This window comes from Nanorana parkeri, unplaced genomic scaffold (assembly GCF_000935625.1).
Source record: "Nanorana parkeri isolate BGI_ZX_2015 unplaced genomic scaffold, ASM93562v1 scaffold2149, whole genome shotgun sequence".
NCBI classification, from domain to species: Eukaryota; Metazoa; Chordata; class Amphibia; order Anura; family Dicroglossidae; genus Nanorana; species Nanorana parkeri.
The window spans coordinates 151,427-171,429 of NW_017308417.1; the positions used below are offsets into that span (position 1 = coordinate 151,427).

Consider the following 20,003-nt stretch of genomic DNA (forward strand, 5'->3'; position numbering starts at 1 on the left):
GGGGGGGGTCTGTTGGAGGGGGCTTTAGAAGGGCTGTGCTGCAAGTTTTCTAACTTGCAGCGAAGCCCCTGCTAATGCCTCCCCAGCTTCTGCACTGACAGGAGACATTGTGACAGGGGACACTGATCGACATTGTACAACACCACGGTTTTTGAGGTCCCCTGCTCTTTTGGGAGACCTGAGACCATGGCAATATGGATGGAGCTCTGTCACAGCACTGCAGCCCCCACTGCACCTCAGGCTAAGGATCCACCACAGTTCTCGATATGATAGGGAGACTGGGTGGATCTTAAAAAAAGGAAAACAAACTAAAATTTTTTTGAAGTGTGTATGTGTGTGTGAGAGATTGTGTCTGTGGTTGTGTGTATCTGACAGTATTTTTGAGGGTCCGTTCACACTAGTACAGAGCGTTAATTGCACAGTCCATTGCGATTACTGCATTGTACCACGCAAAAATCGCACCTACCGCAAATTCTGGTGTGGGAGTTGTGTTGCATTGCCATTCATTTGAACGGCACCCCTAACGCACCTCCTGTCCACAGTTTGATCGCCCGCATCGGAACGTGCGGTACCGCAATGCCGTGCGTTCCAATGCGGTGCGACTTAATGACCAAGGACAAATGTGGATCCTTAGGTTACACAGGTTGAGAACCACTGGTTTAGAGTGTCTAGACCATTAGACCTAGAGCCTTTTCTTACTGTCATCAGCACAGGCATTGTGCAACACAGGTGTTGTGTATGACACAAAATTGTTTATCACTTTGTGACAATTTCACATTTCATACTATTTTTCTCCCATTTTAGGAATATTTTTTGGGTTTAAAGCGCAGTGCTATTTTCTTTTTTTTCCAAACATGACACAATGCCTACTGAATTTATTTTATCTTGCCTAAGATTTGTTCTTGTAAATAATTTCTTCCTCTTTGAGAACACATTTATAGACTAAAGGTACTGCCATGGGCAGTTCCGAGGCCTCCTCTTTTGCAAACTTATTCATGGGCTACCTAGAAGAGATTTACATCTATCCATCACACATGTTCCAAACACATGTCAAATTTTGGACTAGGTACATAGATGACATTTTTGTTATCTGGCAGGGTGAGGCCACCGCCTTTGAGGTGTTTGTCGGGTTTCTCAACTCCATTTTCCCAGGTATTGTCTTTAACCCAGAATTTCATCACACTAGCATTACATTCCTAGATGTCCAAGTCAATATTGTTGATGGTCACCTTCTTACCACGCTGTATAGCAAACCGACAGATTTCTACCCCTTATATCACTATTGCAGTTCACACCCTAAACATTTACTTAACAATTTACCTATATCGCAGTTCATGTGTGCTTTCCGTATCTGGTCTGATCCAGACACATGTGACATACAGATTAGGGCAGTGTATTCCAAGTTTCAGCAAAGAGGGTACCCTATCTGAGTTTTGGACCATGCACTTGCGCGGGCAACAGAAAAAAATGCTCCTAACCTCAGGGACAGACAAACCCTCTGGTAACAGGCGAGTCATTCTCACACCCACATAGTGGGAATAGATTTCAGATCAAAGGCTATCTCAATTGTACGACAGAGACATGCTTTTATCTTTTGAAGTGCCCATGTGAACTGGCATACGTTGGTAAGAACATGGGACCATTCAAAAGACATTTTCAAAAACATCGTAGCGATATCAGATCTGCTATTAATGCCTCTGACAAGGGTGACACTCCGGACCGTAATAAACCAGTAGCGGTTCATTTTGCTAAGCTACGACATCAGACCCATGAATTACGGGGGATGGTGATCGAACATGTCACACTATCCCACTGTGGTGGGAACCATGATAGATCCCTTCTGCAACGGGAAGCATTTTGGATCCACACATTGGATACCGTGATGCCAAGGGGACTCAACACAAGTCTCATCCTTACATGCTTGCTCCCCGACCGGTAAATCGACTTAAACCACATGCTTATCTCCTTATTTTTTTTAAATAGATTTCCCACGAGGCCCAAATTTGTTGCCATTCCATATCAGTGATTTTTCCCCGTAAATCTTTGTCCCAAGCTGCAACATAATTATGGATCGAGTTACTTTGATTTAAATTCAGCTGAACATATAATATGGATATCAATTTGGGCTGCAAAGGGGTGTGGTAGCATATGTGTTCCATCAAGGAGAGTCGAGTGGTGGGCACCCTGCCGGCAAGCACAGACTCCGCCCAGTGTCTGATTTGTAGATATCGGAAGAATTCCGAAGGGGGTGTGTGGGAGTCCGCCTTTATCGAGTCCCAGGTGCGTATCCGCTCGTTTTGTATGAGGTCGTGGAAATATGTTATGTTTTTGGACTTCCACCAGGAGAATATTCCAGGCGACTGTATCCCTGGAGTAAAGAGCGGGTTACCTATTATGGGCATTAGTGGGAGATAAGGGGATATAAATTGTCCCTGATGTTTGGTGTGATCCCGAGTCAGCACGGGAGTCAGGGTTTTTGGCTGCGCGTGCGGGGGGAGCCATGGAAGAGCTCCGACTGTCGTCGGGGCACTATACACTCTTTCCACGTCCACCCATAGTGGTCCCAGTGAATAGGAGAATAAATTGGTAATGGGTGCTACCTGGGCTGCTTGGAAATATTTGAGGAAGTTCGGAAGCCCCAACCCTCCCTGCTTCTTGTGCGTGCACATGGTGTGTCTCGAGACTCTGGGCCTGGTGGCTCCCCAGGTAAATTTGAGTACCTTTTTCTGGAATGCGTGTAAGATTTTCCCAGGAATTGCCACCGGTAGAGTCCGGAATAAGTACAATAGCTTTGGGAGAATCGTCATCTTGACCGAGTTAATTCTCCCTATCCATGATAGATTATGGCGGGTCCAACTGGACATTAGCTCTATCAGGATTTTGAAAACGAGCGGGTAGTTATTTTTATAAAGAGAGCTGTAGTCTCTGGTCAGCTGTATTCCTAAATATTCCAAAGTGGAAGAGCGCCAGGTGAAGTCAAAATTTCTTTGTATAGTTTCGGCCAATTCCTGTGATAGGGATATGTTGAGAGCTAACAATTTTTCTATGTTAATTGATAGATTGGAGACTTGCGTGAATGAGTCCAAGACGGTGAGCAAGTTTGGGATGGATATATGGGGTTGCGAAACAGTGAGAAGGAAATCGTCTGCGAATAGGCTAAGTTTGTGTTCCGTGTTTCCGACTGTCACACCATGTATATTTGGGTTATTTCGAAGTATGTGTGCTAAGGGTTCAAGAGCTAATACAAATAAGATTGGGGATAATGGGCAACCCTGTCTAGTTCCCCGACGGATATCAAACGAAGGAGAAGAACACTGGAGGTAGCGCACCGTGGCGGAGGGGTTATCATATAGGGCCTCTAGCCATCTCATGAAGACTGGGGGAAATCCCCACCTCCCTAGAATGTAGCTCAGGTAGTCCCAGGAGACGTTATCAAAGGCCTTTTGGATGTCTAGGGATAACAACATGCCCGGTATTTTGTTGTGTCGCATACGGTGTATTATTTGGATCACCTTTCTGGTATTGTCCGTGGCTTGGCGATGGGGAACAAAGCCTACTTGGTCTCTGTGAATTAGTGTTTCCAAGAAATTATTTATCCTATTGGCCAGAATTTTGGAGAGTAGTTTGGTGTCTACATTTAATAGGGATATAGGCCTATAGTTATGCGGGTCGGTATCATCCTTTCCTGGTTTTGGGAGCATTACCACCTGAGCTGCTAGGGAGGAGGGATTTAGTTTCCCACCCTCGGAGAGATGGTTGAATAACGCCACCAGATGGGGGGCTAGAATGTCTCGAAATTTTTTGTAGTACAGGGCCGTGAAGCCATCTGGCCCCGGCGATTTATTTGGTTTGAGAGTTTTAATGGCTGCTAACACCTCCGCCTCAGTGATTTCAGCCTCCAATCTCTCCACCATGGATCTAGACAGGGTGCCCAGGGGGAAATCAGCGAATAATAAATCCGCTTTGTGAATGTCAAATTTAGGCGGGGTGCTATATAGTTTGCGCAAGATGCGTGCGAATTTGGATACTACGTGGGAGGGGTTTGCTGTCAGGGAGCCATTGGAGAGCCGCAGTTTAATTGGTTTAGCTCCTCTGGGCTTTGCATTTAGTAAGTTAGCTAACATAGAACCTGGTTTGTTTGATCTTGCATAGAAGGAGTGTTTTGCCCATCGAAGCTGCTTCTCAACTTTGTCGTTCAGAAGAAGATTCAGTTCCACTTTTACTGAGGCTACCTGTTGGCGCAAATTGGCTGAAGGCGTGGCTTTCCAGGCCGTATCCAGGGATTCTAATTCAGCGTATAGGGATTGGATTTTATTCTCCCGCTCCCTCTTTTTGCAAAATTTTTTGTAGTACAGGGCCGTGAAGCCATCTGGCCCCGGCGATTTATTTGGTTTGAGAGTTTTAATGGCTGCTAACACCTCCGCCTCAGTGATTTCAGCCTCCATTCCCTCCACCATGGACCTAGACAGGGTGCCCAGGGGGAAGTCAGCGAATAATAAATCCGCTTTGTGAATGTCAAATTTAGGCGGGGTGCTATATAGTTTGCGCAAGATGCGTGCAAATTTGGTTACTACGTGGGAGGGGTTTGCTGTCAGGGAGCCATTGGAGAGCCGCAGTTCAATTGGTTTAGCTCCTCTGGGCTTTGCATTTAGTAAGTTAGCTAACATAGAACCTGGTTTGTCTGATCTTGCATAGAAGGAGTGTTTTGCCCATCGAAGCTGCTTCTCAACTTTGTCGTTCAGAAGAAGATTCAGTTCCACTTTTACTGAGGCTACCTGTTGGCGCAAATTGGCTGAAGGCGTGGCTTTCCAGGCCGTATCCAGGGATTCTAATTCAGCGTATAGGGATTGGATTTTATTCTCCCGCTCCCTCTTTTTGCGGGAAGCTAGGCGAATAAGGTCCCCCCTAAGGGTCACCTTGTGGGCTTCCCAGAGGGAGATTGGTGATGTTACTGATCCATTTTCCGAAAAGTATTGGAGGATGTGTTCCCGCACACTCGTCGCCGAATCTGCGAACGTGAGTAGAGAGTGGTTTAAGCGCCAGGTGTAGGAGGTTGGGCTAGAGGATAAAGATGTGCATTCAAGGAGGATTGGGGAGTGATCAGACCAAGGGGTAGAAAGTATTTTGGATGACTTTATTCTAAGGAGTAGCAAATATGTGGTCGATACGGGAGAAGCTGTCATGGGGGTTAGAATAAAAGGTGAAATCTTTAGCCGTGGGGTTCGTCTCCCGCCAACAATCTATCAGGGTATGTTCCGATAAAAGGGAATTAGAAAATTTAATTTCGCTACGGCCTGTGGGTAGGGATTTTGTTTTAGAGCTTGAGGAGTGTCTATCTAATTTGTGGTTGAGGACTAGGTTGGAGTCTCCCATCACCAGCAGGGTGCCCATCTTATGCCTCTCGACCACTTCCAGTAGGTGAGTGAAGAAGCGAGTCTGCCTTGAGTTTGGCGCGTAGTAGGAGACTATGGTAATGTCCATGTCCATGAGTTTGCCCGTTAGTAACAGGTATCTCTACCTGTCGGGTCAGATATTTCTTTAGTGCATGTGAAGGGTGTGGTACGGTGGAAGGCCAGGAGAACTCCTTTTTTCCCCCTAAACGTGGCATGAAACACCTGTGGATACGCTGCATGCAGGAATTTGGGTCTAGACGTATCGGAAAATTTTGTTTCTTGTAAACCCACAATGTTTATGTTGCGGGAAGCATAATAGCTGAAGGCTTTCCTACGCTTATTTGGCAAGTTCAGGCCTTGGACATTATGGGTTATAATTTTATATGAGGTCATCATTGTAAAGGAGGAGTTGACCTATTATCCAGGTGGAAGCCTGGTTGGGGTGATGCGAGCAAGATATAAGTATTGTACTGGTATTTCCGCTACCACTAGGGGGGAGGGAGGGATTGGGACAGGGGGGAGGAGAAGAGAAAGAGACAAAGAGAAAAAGAAAACAAGTAATACACAGTCGAATCACATTCAAACTTCCAATGAAGTGTGCGGACGTAATGCTCAACAGCATTACAAACAGTGGGGGTGCCCAGGGCACCCGGACACGAACTAGATTATAGAGTATGCAAGTTTAAATCCTAAACAGAACCTGTAAGTTATAAACATTAAAACTAAACCTCCTTACATCACCAAATGACTATGTGCGCCACCTTGAGGGATGGGGGGAGGGGGAGGGCGGGTAGAGGGAATTCGGGGTGCTGGAAGAGGGGAGGATGGGGGCAGGAGGAATAGGGGAAGGAGTAGGTCTGGTAAAAGTAGGGAGGTACGGGATGGAGAGTGTTGGGCGAGTCTGTGGAGATGCGCCACCAAATAGTTATTAACTACTGACCCAACAGGGCCCACAATATTATACATCAACCATGGTAGGTACACCCCGGGAGGGCACCATCCCACATTCGTGTACCCTGCGGATTGCAGGTCTCTTCTGTGTAGGGTAGGGACGTCTCCGCCATTTCCCGGGATCTGCATGCTGAAGGGTTACTGAGACATGTCCCCAGGGGTAGTTGGGCATGGGAGATGAGGATACAGTTGTCTAGTCACCTGATGTCCTGATGTGTATCCGTCACGGCATATTCTCAGTATAGCCAAGAAGCCTGCAGCAAGAGATGTCGCGATGTCCCCCATCAGGACCCAGTAGAGTAATTACTGCAAGATGTCAGCCAAATCCAGGGCTGGAGAACAAAATTAGCTTATCAGCTATCCAAATGGTGACAACAACGTTTAGTACCCAGAGAAGGAGGGGAGGGGGGGCAAACGTCCATTCCTCGTGCACTTTGTAGATAACTGGGCTTGACCGTGTTATCAGCAGTGGCCAGCCCTCAGGTGACAAAATATTTGATTCCAGGGGTAACCCAGGGTGTCCTTGCGATCTAGAGGACCCCTCAGGATCGAACCGCTTCAAAAACAGGCCAACATGGCAAACTGAAAAGGAACGTTGTTAAACTTAAGAGTGCCCCGGTTACATTACCCTGTGATCGGAGGTTGCGATCCGGTAACGGTCTTGAGGATATTCCAAACCAGACAGGAGTGTATAAAGATAAGAGAAAGGTACCATTCCAGATTCAGGTCGTCCGCCCGCGAAGGCCCCATGAAGTCAGTGGGCACCAACTTCAACTCGTGGCTAAATCCAGTAGGCCACAGCAAGTATTCATCCATGGGGGTCTTCCTGGGAGCGTGGGGATCTTTGTCGGCTATCGACTCGGTCGCGAGGAGGTCTTGGGCCGCGCTCCCATAACGGCTGCAGGCGTCGTGTCGGTTGGGCCCGCGGTTCCTGTGATGGGGTGGCGATCTCGTCCGGCGTCGTCAATTGCAGAGATTCCAGCAGTCTGCTTGCTTCCTCTGGGGTGGCGAATGAGTGTTGGCGTCCGTCATAGGTAAAGTGGGCTTTGAGGGGAAAGCCCCACTTGTATTTTATGCGGTGGTGCATCAGGGAATTCAGATAAGGTTTCAGGGCCCTCCTCTTCTGGAGGGTCTGTGGAGCCAGGTCCGAGTACACCTGGTACTTGAATCCCTGGAACATGAGGTCCCTGTGCTCCCAAGCTGCCTTCACGATTTCCTCCTTAGCTCTGAAGGTCGGTTTCAGGATAACATCCCGCGGAGGTCCCTCCGGTCGTTTGGCTCCCAAGGCCCTGTGAATTCGATCCAGCTCAAGCCTCTCAACCGGATAGTGTGGGAGGAGTTCCTGGAACATGGCCGTGACTGTGGACTTTAGGTCTTCCACATGCTCTGGTATACCACGCAGGCGAATATTGCCGCGTCTGTTCCTGTTCTCCAGGTCCTCCAACTTAAGGAGAGTGGCAGATAGATCAGTTCTGATGGAGTTCAGGTCCTGCTCGTGGGCTTCCACGATACTGACCACATCATCCATCTTGTCCTCCACTGCGTGTATCCTGGTACCCAGCTCCTTGATATCCCGTGAGAGCTGTGCTGCCAGTTTGTCCGTGGCCGTTCTCAGCTCCTTCTGGAGCAGGATCTTGAATCGGTTCAGTATGTCAGAGTCTCTGCAGCCTGGTTCCAGTTGATGACTCGGCACAGGTGAGGATGTGCTGGCATTGGATGCGCGGTCTGCGTCCGCAATCGAATCCTGTGAGGACGGCTGCGAGTTCGGCCCTGCAGGGGACGACGCCATTTTGGCCGTGGTGCGTGCTGTTCGCCCCGCGGGAACGGTTGCGGGTATTATTGTAGTTTCTACTCATTTCTGATCTCCAGCCTTTCCGGGGGTTGTGCCGCTAGGCGGGTGTGTTGTGGGGTTCCGAATAGGTTCCAAGCTCGTGAGGTTCGTGTCCGGGTGTAGTGGAGCTCAATCAGATTGCGGCCATCTTGGTTGGCTGCTCACTATCGCCCCCCACATGCATTTGTTTAATCATAGCATCACTAAGCAGTACTTTTCGCTTACTTTCTCATCACCCTTGTGTACTGTGAGCCTTAAAACACCATCATTGCACTGTACCATGTAGTTACAATCTCAGTGGCACACACGCCTTGTATCTCGCCAACAGCACACTGCATGGACCGTCATGCTTTTCCTGAATATATTATTCTACCTGGTACCTTTCATGCCTACGGCCTGGTATACATTCATGTGATGACCCAGTTATACTGGCAACTCTAGTGGCTTCTATGTGTTTTTTATTCTTACTTTGCTCCCAGTAATATGTAGATGCCCGCATGCGTTTATTTTTTAATGCATTGCCAATGCATTTATATGTGCAGTGCTACACCACTAACTACTTATGGGTCCTTCTCTAGCGTTTATTTACTTGCTTTTATTGTGACAACCCATTGTTATCATCTATGCTGTCATTTGTTTTTCCATATTTCTTTATTGTTTACATTCTACACAGATGCTCCCTCATGCAGTGTTGTCCTCTCACGATGCATTGTGCTCCTGTCTACTGATCGTTCTGTTCCCTGTCTCACTGTGGTTGCATGCCGCTTGTTTAACTGTCGGCATCCGCTGGCCAGCGTCCCGCTGTTGTCATGATACCCTACGATACGGCCGACACCACCCCTGACATAGGCAGGTAGGCCAATCCAAAGACTGTCTGCGCACCGAGGGGTGTGGCCGAATCCTCGTTGCTTGTGACGTGTGCGGCTTCCCCCATCTGTGATGCCACAGGCTTCCACCAGATGGCGTCCTCTTATTGGTGCTTGACTGGGGGCGGGACTGGCCCTTTTTGACAGCCCCTCCAGTGCTGCCTAACGGCTTTTTCTTACAAGACAGCGTTTTCTGTACAGGTCACTGTACACAGCAATAACCATGCATTGTGATTGCTTTTACATTTGTGTCAGGTAATTTAACCTTTTTGTGTCCATATAGTATTCACATATGTGTCTGTATTCTAGCCACTAACATCTGGCTACATGTTTACTTTAGTTTGAATTATGGAGGGAATGTGAGGTCACGATGATGTCAGAGAGACTCTTTGGATTGGTTCACATTCACAGCGGGTGTGTATATAGTTCGCTCTGTTTCACTTGCACTTATCACTTGTTTGCCTGATGAAGGGGATCCTGTGAGACCCCAAAACATTGTATCTTGTTGTATCAGCCTCTTAAGTAATTGCAAAGTTTTTGCAGAATCGACAGGCCTATAGCAGAAATTTTAAAATTGCTCTGGCCCTTAAGGGTTATACTAGTGCAAGAGCTGAGGTGGTTAATCAATGTTTTTCTTTTCCCACATATTAACAGGACATTCCCTTGTTCATTGTTGCCATTATGCTGCCTGTGTGTAAAGTGTAGGAGGAGGAATGTCACTTATCGCCGCATAAACTTTAACGGTAGGGAGGTGATTTCACACCATCCAGATTAGAATCAAACACAAGTCCAAGGACAGGCCTCAAATAAGGTTGCACCTTCATCCACAGGCTGCACTTTGACAGATAATATGATAACAGAGTTATTAAACACAAAACTTTAGGTTTCTTCAATTTACTGAATAGCTGCACCTTCCTTACCTCAAATTCACTGCACAGCACCTTTTGTAGCTCAAAGTTACTAAAGAGCACCTTCTTTAGCTCAAAATCCACTGCACAAATAAAATATTTTACTATCAGCTAAAAAGCAGTTGCTACACCTGTCACACATGGTCTGGGAACTGATGGCACAGTGTATGCTAGTTCCGGGACTTGCTGAGTGATCTGGGTCACAGGCCACTTCAGTCACTGTACATGAAGCGTGTGGGAACAGGATAACATACTATCATGTATGGCGTGGGTGTGTTAGAATCTAAGGAGCGCCTGGTGTTCTCCAGAGACCCTGATGGTGTCATTGTTAAACTGCAGGACAGCTCCCAGGTTGCGGCCGTCTAACACACCAGTGCACACCGCAAGGGAGTAAGGACACTGAACAACACTGGATGCAGTGGCAGGTAGGGGAAAAGTAGGAAAGCAGGAAGTGCAGATTGCACATCAATGAAGAACAGACACAAATTGATCAGAACACAGGTAAGGACCTACAGCACTGCTAAGCAGGAAACACAGCAGGTCAATTCACAGAGGACACAGGAGGAATAGATAAAACAGGATAGTGCATACACAGAAGTGCAGAATAGACATGGAGCAACAAATAGTTAAAAGTACACAAGAACACAGGTGGGAGACATACGGCGCTGAAGAGTGGAATAAATACCGTAGACTGGTGCAGGTGAATAGGGAAGAACAGACACAGAAGCAGGGGTGTGTGAATGTGAAGCAGAGCATGGGTATAAGCAGTAAGGACAAACACACAACACACAGTACATGAAATGGAGGAACATAGGCACAAATAACAGAGTCACACTGTGAAGACAGCAGGAATCAAGAACACAGATGCACAGAGCAGAGGACACAGAATACTAGGAAATACTATGAGAACAGCAAGTAAGCTTCAGGACGCACAGGGGGTCCAGCCGCTAGTGTGGAGACACATTGCTTTAACGCCAAGCAACAAGTGCACTAGCCTTTTAACACAGAGGATGAAATAAGATTGGCAGGATGCTGAGAACGTTGGATGGGAGGCAAAACCCAGCATCAGATCAGTGCACAGGAAAGTGTAACACTTATTCAAGTGCGAATAAGAGCGGCATCTACTTTTTAGGCGATAGTAGAAAGAGAATGATAGCGAACACATGTTGTCAGTCTATGCTTGCTGATTAGAGTTATTAGGAGCTGGTGAATAGGCGGGTTAGAGAGGCCAAGTGCATCTATTAGTGACAGATACTATATTCTTCACAAGTAAATTCAATCAACATTGGTAAATGAGAGTGTATTTGGTTTTAGCTCATTTTCACTATGTAGCACCTTCTTTAGCTCAGCTTCACTGGGCAGCACCCTCTTGAGCTCAAATTCATGGAATAACTTTAGCTTACATTTACTGCACAGATCCATCTTTAGCTCAAGTTCACTGCCCAACTGCATGCTGAAAATCATTGCTGAAAATCCTTTCTGTCCACCCAATAACCTTCACACTTTTTAACTGCACACTCATGCAGCCACAGCAGCTCTGGCATGCACAGGCACACTGTTTTCACTATTTGCATGCCAGGGCCACAATAACGGTCATGACTGCCCTCCACCTATCAGTGCCTGCACCACTGATAAGTGATAGCTTGTGAGGTTGTGGGTGGTTAGACAGTGTTTCAACAATGCAACTCGCTCCTGAATACCACCTGAGTAGTGTGCCGGGTTAGTTACTTGCATAGCCTGCCCTGGGGGACTCTCCAGCATTTTCAAACATGCTGCCTATCAGCAGCCCTGCTGACACCTTTCCTGCAGCTGCTTAAGGTTTCTTCTGCCCATGGAAAGTGGAGGAAGGAAGATCCTTAGTGGGCCACAAGGAAGGTGCCTGCAGGCCACATGTTTGGCACCTCTTATCTAGATCATGGAGCAGGGGCTGGACACTTTCGTCCATTAATTCAAACTACCTTTCTTTGCTCCAGTTGCCGCTGGGGTCCTGGTTTACACTGTTTTTGTCTGTGACATAATGACACACAGTATTACAAATTACTAGGGATGCACCGATATATCGGCCGCCGAAACATATCGGCCGAAAATTGCACTTTTGGCATAAAAATTATTAAAATAAATTGATTCCACAAACACACACATTAAGTGCGTCATTTATGCAATGAAAGAACAATTGAAAATACACATATACATACATTATAGGCCAATTTCCTTACTTAATGTAGATATCAAGCTCCTCTCCATAATATTAGCCACCAGAATGAATCGCTTCCTAGACACCCTAATACAGGGGTCCTCAAACTTTTTAAACGGGGGGCCAGTTCACTGTCCCTCAGACATTGTTGGGGGCCGGATCAGGAAGCCAGGAGGCGGGTCATGACATGCTGCCCAGCTTCCTGACTGGCTAGGCAGCAAGCTTCAGTTGGTAGGCAGCCTGGCTTCCTAACAAATCAGTAAGCTGAACATAAAGATCAGGTAGGCTATCACCTTCATATCATGGACCAGGGCACTATACAGCTCACCGTCGGCCACTGTCAGATACCTACAGCACACTTCACCTACATTTCCGATTCTGGGAGGTATGATACAGGGATGTCCCCTCTCCCCCATATTATTTGTCCTAGCCATAGAGCCCCTGGCACATCTTATCCGCCTTAACTCTAATGTACACGGTGTACTAGTGGACACCACTGAATATAAAGTTAATCTCTTTGCAGATGACCTTTTATTAACACTAACTCAACCCCACATTTCACTGCCTAACTTATTTTCCGTTCTACGTTCTTTCGCACACATATCTGACCTGACCATTAATGAGACCAAGTCCTCGGCCCTCAACATCTCTCTCAGCCCGGATATTGTCCACTCCATTTGTGAAAATTTCTCTTTTCTCTGGCATGACTCCCATTTAGACTACCTGGGGGTGAGACTGACTGCCACGTATGACTCCTTATATGAAGCTAACTACTCCCCTCTATTCCGCCAGCTTAAAGACCTTATGTCTTCATGGTCACGACATGGAATGTCGTGGTTGGGCAGACTAAATGCCGTCAAGATGATGATCCTCCCCAAGCTTTTGTATCTCTTTCGTACCCTTCCAATCTTGATCTTGGGTTTGGCTCTCCGTGCGTCCCAACTTGACATCACGAACTTTGTCTGGGGTTCCAAAAAACCTTGTATATCCAAATTCACTATGTGTGCCCATAGGAAACAGGGCGGACTAGGCCTTCCCAACATAACAAGATACTACCAGGCGGCCCAAATAGCCCCATGACCAACTTGTTCCAAATAGCCCCCCTCTGGACCACCATTGAAAGCTTCTACTGTAATCAGATCTCCATCCAGGCATTACCATGGCTCCCGTGCCAACTGCGCCCCAAATCCATGAGCCCTCTCATGAGACACACCCTCACCGTCTGGGACTCAAATACTCTAGCAATCTGATCTTGCCCCACCTCCACCTACTTCACATCCTGGGCAACCCTTTGTTTGTTCCTGGATTGGAGGCAGCGGGATCCGTTGGATGGTGGTCTTCCCACAAATTTTTGCTACTTACATAACTTTCTGCGAGGTGGAGCGCTCAGCACCTGGTCTGACCTTAGAACTCAATTACAAATCCCTCTCAGGGAACATTTCCGATACCTACAAATTAGACATTGGGCCTCTTCTATGATCGCTAATAGATCTACCCTCCCAGCGCTAACAACCTTTGAACACATAAGTTACCACCTATGCAACCTAAATTGATCTCTATACTGTATTCACACCTCAATTCAGTGTCTTCCCCAACGGATCATGTCTATACTCATAGATAGGAGCTCGATCTTCGTACATCCAAGCCAGCTCATGAATGGCAGCAGGTGTGGAAACTGACGGCCTCCTGTACGATTAATATCACTTCCCTGGAGACCACTTACAAATCTATGATGAGATCGTATATGGTCCCCTGCCGGTTGACTCATCTAAACCCCTCATTTTCAGCTCTGTGCTTCAGAGGTTGCTCTTCTAAAGGGGAAGTTCTCGTTACATGGTGGACTTGTCCTATGCTAATGATACTTCGGTCCAAGAACTTTCTTCTCCTACGGTCTCTTTTTGAAAAAACTTATAGCAAGGGACCTGGGGTTTGCGCTCCTGCACTTCAAGCCACCGGCTCTCACGAACTCTTGTTATATTAAAGTTAAGCAACGCTCTCGGCCCTGGAGTACGGGGACAGCTGTCCGGATGGGTCCCCTCGTGGTCCAGGGGTCGACATTGGAGTACCATCTCCTTGAGATAGCTTATCTACCTGCTATAAACGCGTGTGGGGGTTACGTGTGGAAAGCTTCCCTGGATTCTCTGGACACATGAGATACTCACATTTGTTTGCTCATCCCCTATACAAGTCCAGTTAGGAACGAACATCCTGCCTACCGGCTTGTGAAATAGAGGTGACGGAGCACAACTGACTGTGATATGGTTTCGATTGGATGACTACTAAAATCATGCCTTTGCTTTTGAAGGTTAGCGGGTGGCTTCCCGCGCCTTACGGGTAAATTCCCGGCTCCTATCTTGCCAGGCGCATCTTACCGTGGAGTGTCAAGTAGTCTTTCTCTTTTTCTGCACAGTGCGGCCGCACACGAAAGACCAAAATCTTAGAAGAAGCTCCCATTTCATTCACTGAAACCCACGGAGTATCTTGTGCCTTTGGAAAGTGCTGTGAGAGGGGCATCCGCAGCTCCTGCCTGTATTGAGGAGCTACATTCTTTGACAGTAATATCGTCTTATACTGGACACCTCTCCCGAAGTCTTTCTTCCATCTTTACACACAGGACTCTAGCAGGTTCATTTTCCCTCGAGCTCTTTGAACTGCAACATATGTGAGTACATTCTCAGATACATTGTTTCTTTTGAAAAGTACTTCAATCATCCAGAAACCTGCATAGATGGTCCTTTACCACACAGGTGGTTTTTAGGCAACAATTGTTATAATCATGCAGGATATATCCAGTGGAATGTTTTAAGTGTTTTTAAATGTCTCTGGTACATGAGTTTATTGTATATGTCTTTTTCTACTATTAAATATTTTATCAATAATTTTGATTTACCTGTGTTGAACCAATCTTTTTAGAAGGGATTTCTAATTTTTTGGGGGAACGTTTTTGTGAACTATAGATAAACGCCTTGTCTTCCCTGCGAGGAGGCGCTTTGTGTATCAAATAACAAGCTCTACATACAATGTCTTGCTCCTTCATCTTGATTGTATATTACTTGTGATACCTTGACATGTATTAATGTTATCTCAGTAACGCTATATAAAACCAATAAAACACTTTGGAATTGAAAATACACAAGTTTGTTAGTACCTTTCTGCAAGTTTCCCTCTAGAAGCTGCTTGTGTCGAAAGATCACCGTGTAGAAAACTGCCTGGCAAACAGCATAAAAGGGTCCATGTAATGTAACGTCACAAAAAGCTCTACTTCCAGCATCTTGGTTGTTAATGTAGCTGTGCAACCAGTTAACTAGGAGATCAAGGCAGGCCTTCACAGTCCTGAAACACAAATATACTGTAAGAAAGACAGCATTTGTACACACCTTTTCTGCTAAAATATGTCACAGACCTGAAAATGTAGTGCATACAACAATGCTTGTATATTTCTGCCATGACAACTATTCTGCCATAAAACTACTGTTTTAAAGATTTTTTTTATCTCTGCAAGATATTCCTACAAAACTTGTAACTGGATAATATTTTTACAGCAGAAATGATGTGTTGCTAATCTTTGTTAAATGAGTAGAAACTCAGAATGCTTTACTTACACCAAAGGAATAAACCTGGCTCGAGACAGGAAACTCCCAATATAACTTGCAGCTGTTTGTCTGATTATTGCAGGGTTGTTTGGGTTCTGTAGTTTCTTCCAAAGATGTTCCAAAAATGCTTCTGTAAATCCCTGCGGTTCAATTAACAAAATGTATAAACAAAAGAGACCCAAGCTGACACAAATACATGGAATATGTGACAGTTGTTTTAAGAAGAGTATATCAGGGTAAAATAAAAAAATAAAAAAACATATTCAATATATATCTGTATTACATATACATTTCTCAATGTTTTATTTCTTTAACCACTTGAAGACCAGGTGTTTACACCCCCTTCCTGGCCAGGCCATTTTTCAGTATTCAGCGCTGTGGTACTTTGACTGACATCTATTCCGTCATGCAGCGCTGTACTGAAATATTTTTTTTTTAAAATAAATTCTTTATTTGGCACAATATAAGATATACAACCAGGTAGTCAAATGACACTACGTGAAGGTGGAACACAGGGCCATCAATAAGGCTGCATACAGGGTCACAGCCCAGTGAAATTCAAAACAGATATCACTTAAACAATTAGGAGACTGCGCTCAAGCAGGGGGGAGAGTATACTATGGTCTACTTTGTTACATCCCCGCTGCAAGCTACTACCTTAAGTTGAGCGGTTATATGTACAAGAGAGCATTTTCTTAGATAGATAGTGTCTTAGATAGTTTCTTAGATGTAGAATATCGGCGTGGCTGTTGTCGCCCAACGCCGATCGGCACAAATGCAAAAAGAAAAAAAAAGGGAGGGGGGGCGAGATGGAGGATGGGTAGGAAGCGGGGGGTTCAGAGGGCAAAGAAGTGGGGGGAGAGCTGAAATAAATTTAATAAATTTTATACCATTTTGGGGGGAAAATAGAGCTTTCCTTTGGTGGCATTTATTCACCACTGGGGTTTTTATTTTTTACTATATTAAGGAAAAATTACTGAAATTTTTTTGGGAAAAGTTTTTTTAAAGATTATGTTATAATACAATTATTATTACCCAATTTTTTGGTAAAATATAAAAGACGGGGTCACGTCGGGTGAATAGACACCAAACATGTCAAGCCTTAAAATTGCACGCACCCGCGAAATCGCAAAAAATTACCATACCCAAAATTGACCATAGGTGACGCTTTAAAAGCTTTAGTGTTATCAGTGTTCAATGGCCCTAGAATTATTGCTCTCACTGCGACGTCCATGGCGATATGTAACATGTGCGGCGTAAGGGGCGCAATCGTCGGCGTGTATGTAAGGTGTAAACTTTTTTTTTTAAATTGTTTTTTTTAATTCTTTTTCATGTGTGACTAATTTTTTTTGCAACTTTAATTTTTTTTTCCTATTTTTTTTCCTTAACCTTATTGTTATCACATAGGGGGCTAAGAAACCCCCTACGTGATAGCAAAGATATGTGACAGGTCCTCGTTATGGAGACATCAGGGGTCTCCAAGACCCCTAATGTCACCTAGGACCCCCCAAAGAAGCTGATGAAGCAGAAATCTGCTTCATCAGCATCTCACCAGCTAGTGACACAAGAATGCGGAAGTGATGTAATATACATCACTTCCGTATTCTGACACCGGAGAGGGGCCTGGAGGGAGATCGTGTACCGATCTCCCTCTGATCCCCTGTCACAGAGCCACCATGCTGGTCCCAGGCTTGCACCGGGCACAGGGGAGCTTGGGACCAGCGGAAGGGGGGCAGCGGGGGGAGGGCGCACATATCAGGACATTGTACAAGCGATCCGCCGGCTCTATAGTCGGCGGATCGCTTGTATGAAAACAGGCATCGCCACCTGTTTTTAAATTTGGCAGAGTTCCCGTTAGACGGCCTGTTACATCCAGGAAGCTCTTGGCCGGCCGTTTTTTTACAACGGCCAGCGGGGAGACGGTTAAAGAACCTGCAAGTACAGAAAAATATCTGTTGACCCTGGCAAAAATGCACTCAACATAAGGGGAGCAAATAAGAGAAGTTCATCATTAGAGTTTACAAACACTTCAAGCATTATCAAAAACAGAAATGCAAGTATTAGCACTAGGACATTTGCCCACATCAAAATGAAGACAAATTTGAGGTAATCAAAGACTTCAATTTATTTGCAAGCAACCTCATGTTGAAAGTTATTTGTCACAAAGATAATACGTAGAAAGTTTGATATTTACACTAACGATAGGAAACAATTCATTAATAGAGATGTTAAAGCTCTAGGGAAATCAGTGGAATAAGTAAATGAAGGTGGGCCGACAATATTAAATGACAATAATGATTTGGATAAATATCTGCAGAATGTAGAAGAAACAATTGTGTTCAGAGAATTCAAAAAGAGATATCAAATGCTTTCCTCAGCATAATTGCTTTCTTACAACAAGCTATTAAAGTGACACTAAACTCAGGAGTTATATATTAAAAATACATTCAAGTACCTTAACTATTAACAAAAATGTGGCTTATTTGTGTTTTATTCAGCTATTGATCCTCAGCCACCACTCCAAGCTCCCATGATAGACTATAATCGCATATTTACTTTACTAATTTTTATCAAGATTGCAACCCATCACGGGAGCGAGCTTGGAGCATTGACTACTTTACAACACACACAGGGACCATGCAGAACAAAAGTAGCCACCCTCCAGAAGGAAGGACAGTGTCAGCACAAATTCAGAGATGATTTGAGGATCTACAGCTGAGTGATACACAAAAAAACTACATATTTGTTAATAGTTAAGGTACCTGAATACATTTTTAAGGTTTAACTCCGGAGTTTAGGTTTACTTTAAGGAGGTTGAGAAGCCAACAATGAATACCCAGGGGGTATATAATATAACCTGAGAACAGACTCAAGCCCTTAACCAACTAACAAAAATCATGTGGATATAATATAACCTTTGGGTAAGGTGGTAACACTGTTATCATGGATATCTCACAATATGAGAGCATGTGCTTGAAAATGTTGGAGAACAGGGATTGGTATAGGATCCATGGTTCAACAATTTAATTAAGAATATTATGAAAATGTTGACAGAGCCTATTATCACAATATACTTTTTTTAACAGATGTGGATGTTCATGAGTATGACATTCCCTTTCAGAAACCCTCAAGAATTTAACCCACCCATCCCCGAAGACAAATTGTCTCCAATAGGGATAGTTTAACAGGAAACACTAGAAGAGTGATCTATGAACAGCTGAGGTCACACATGACATGTGTCTGGTTTACCATCTTGTAATAAAAATATTCAGTTAATTGAAGGATTACACTTGTCATATAATGCATGATTAATTCACATAGATGTAGAGGCCTTATTTAGCAGTATACCTCATTCTAAGGCAATTGAGGTAATCAAGATCTTATATGAACAGAGAACAATAACAACTAAATGCAATATAACACCTTCATATTGGAACTATTGCAGTTCATCCTACAACATAATGTTTGCAGCTATGGTTTCCTTTTAGATTGTAAGCTCTCATGGGCATTTTGTCTTGATTTGTATTGTAACTGCCATGTCCTCCTTATATTGTAAAGTTCTGCACAAACTATTGGTGCTACATAAATCCTGCATAGGAATAATAAATATAGCTGCAAGCAGCAATAAAGGTGGCCAAGCATTAGAGCCGGTTATAGCACATGAGAAGATATTGCAGTTAGAGAGATAAGACAGGTAGGTCGCCCTGGACAAATGTGCAAAGTTGGGAGTTATTCTGATAAATGTTTTCAGAGTTTAAGTGGTTTGCACAATATTGCGCAACCCAAAATGGCTGCCAAACCATGCGGTCACATGACTTGTAATAAACATATATGACTGTAGAGCTCAGCATATCCTCACATAGCAATTTGTATATCTGTAGCCTTAGCGGTTATACAAAAACAGATGTTTGAAAAATGTCAGAAATAGGTGTGTTTAAACCAAAATGGCCACCAGAGCATGTGACCTATGACCATTATGTTGCCAAGGAATAAACACAGCACCATTCTCTACCATTGTTCCAAATTTCATGAGTTTTTAAATAGCGGTGGGGTAATAATTAGCATTTGAAAAAAAGAGCATCAAAATAAAAGGATTTGTTTTGTCGAATTTGACACAATTCAATATGGCCGCCGAACCATGTGACCAATTGACCTGTAATGATCAGCTATGAGTGCAGATCACAGTATAACTATACATAGCAATTTGTAGATCTGTACCTGTAATAGTTCCTGAGAAACAGATGTTTGAATATGTTGCAGAATATCG

The 20,003-nt window shown here is 44.7% G+C and overlaps 1 protein-coding gene across 1 annotated transcript in view; it reads right to left on the bottom strand.

Annotated features, from left to right (window-relative positions):
* Positions 1–15,940, bottom strand: part of LOC108800882 (RNA polymerase I-specific transcription initiation factor RRN3-like) — a 114,151-nt gene extending 98,211 nt beyond the window's left edge. The window contains exons 1-2 of the mRNA XM_018572865.1: positions 15,746–15,940; positions 15,292–15,476 (exon numbers count right to left, since the gene is read on the bottom strand). The gene's annotated coding sequence lies outside the window, so the exon portion shown is untranslated. The remainder of the gene's footprint in view (positions 1–15,291; positions 15,477–15,745) is intronic.
* Positions 15,941–20,003: the final 4,063 nt, after the last annotated feature.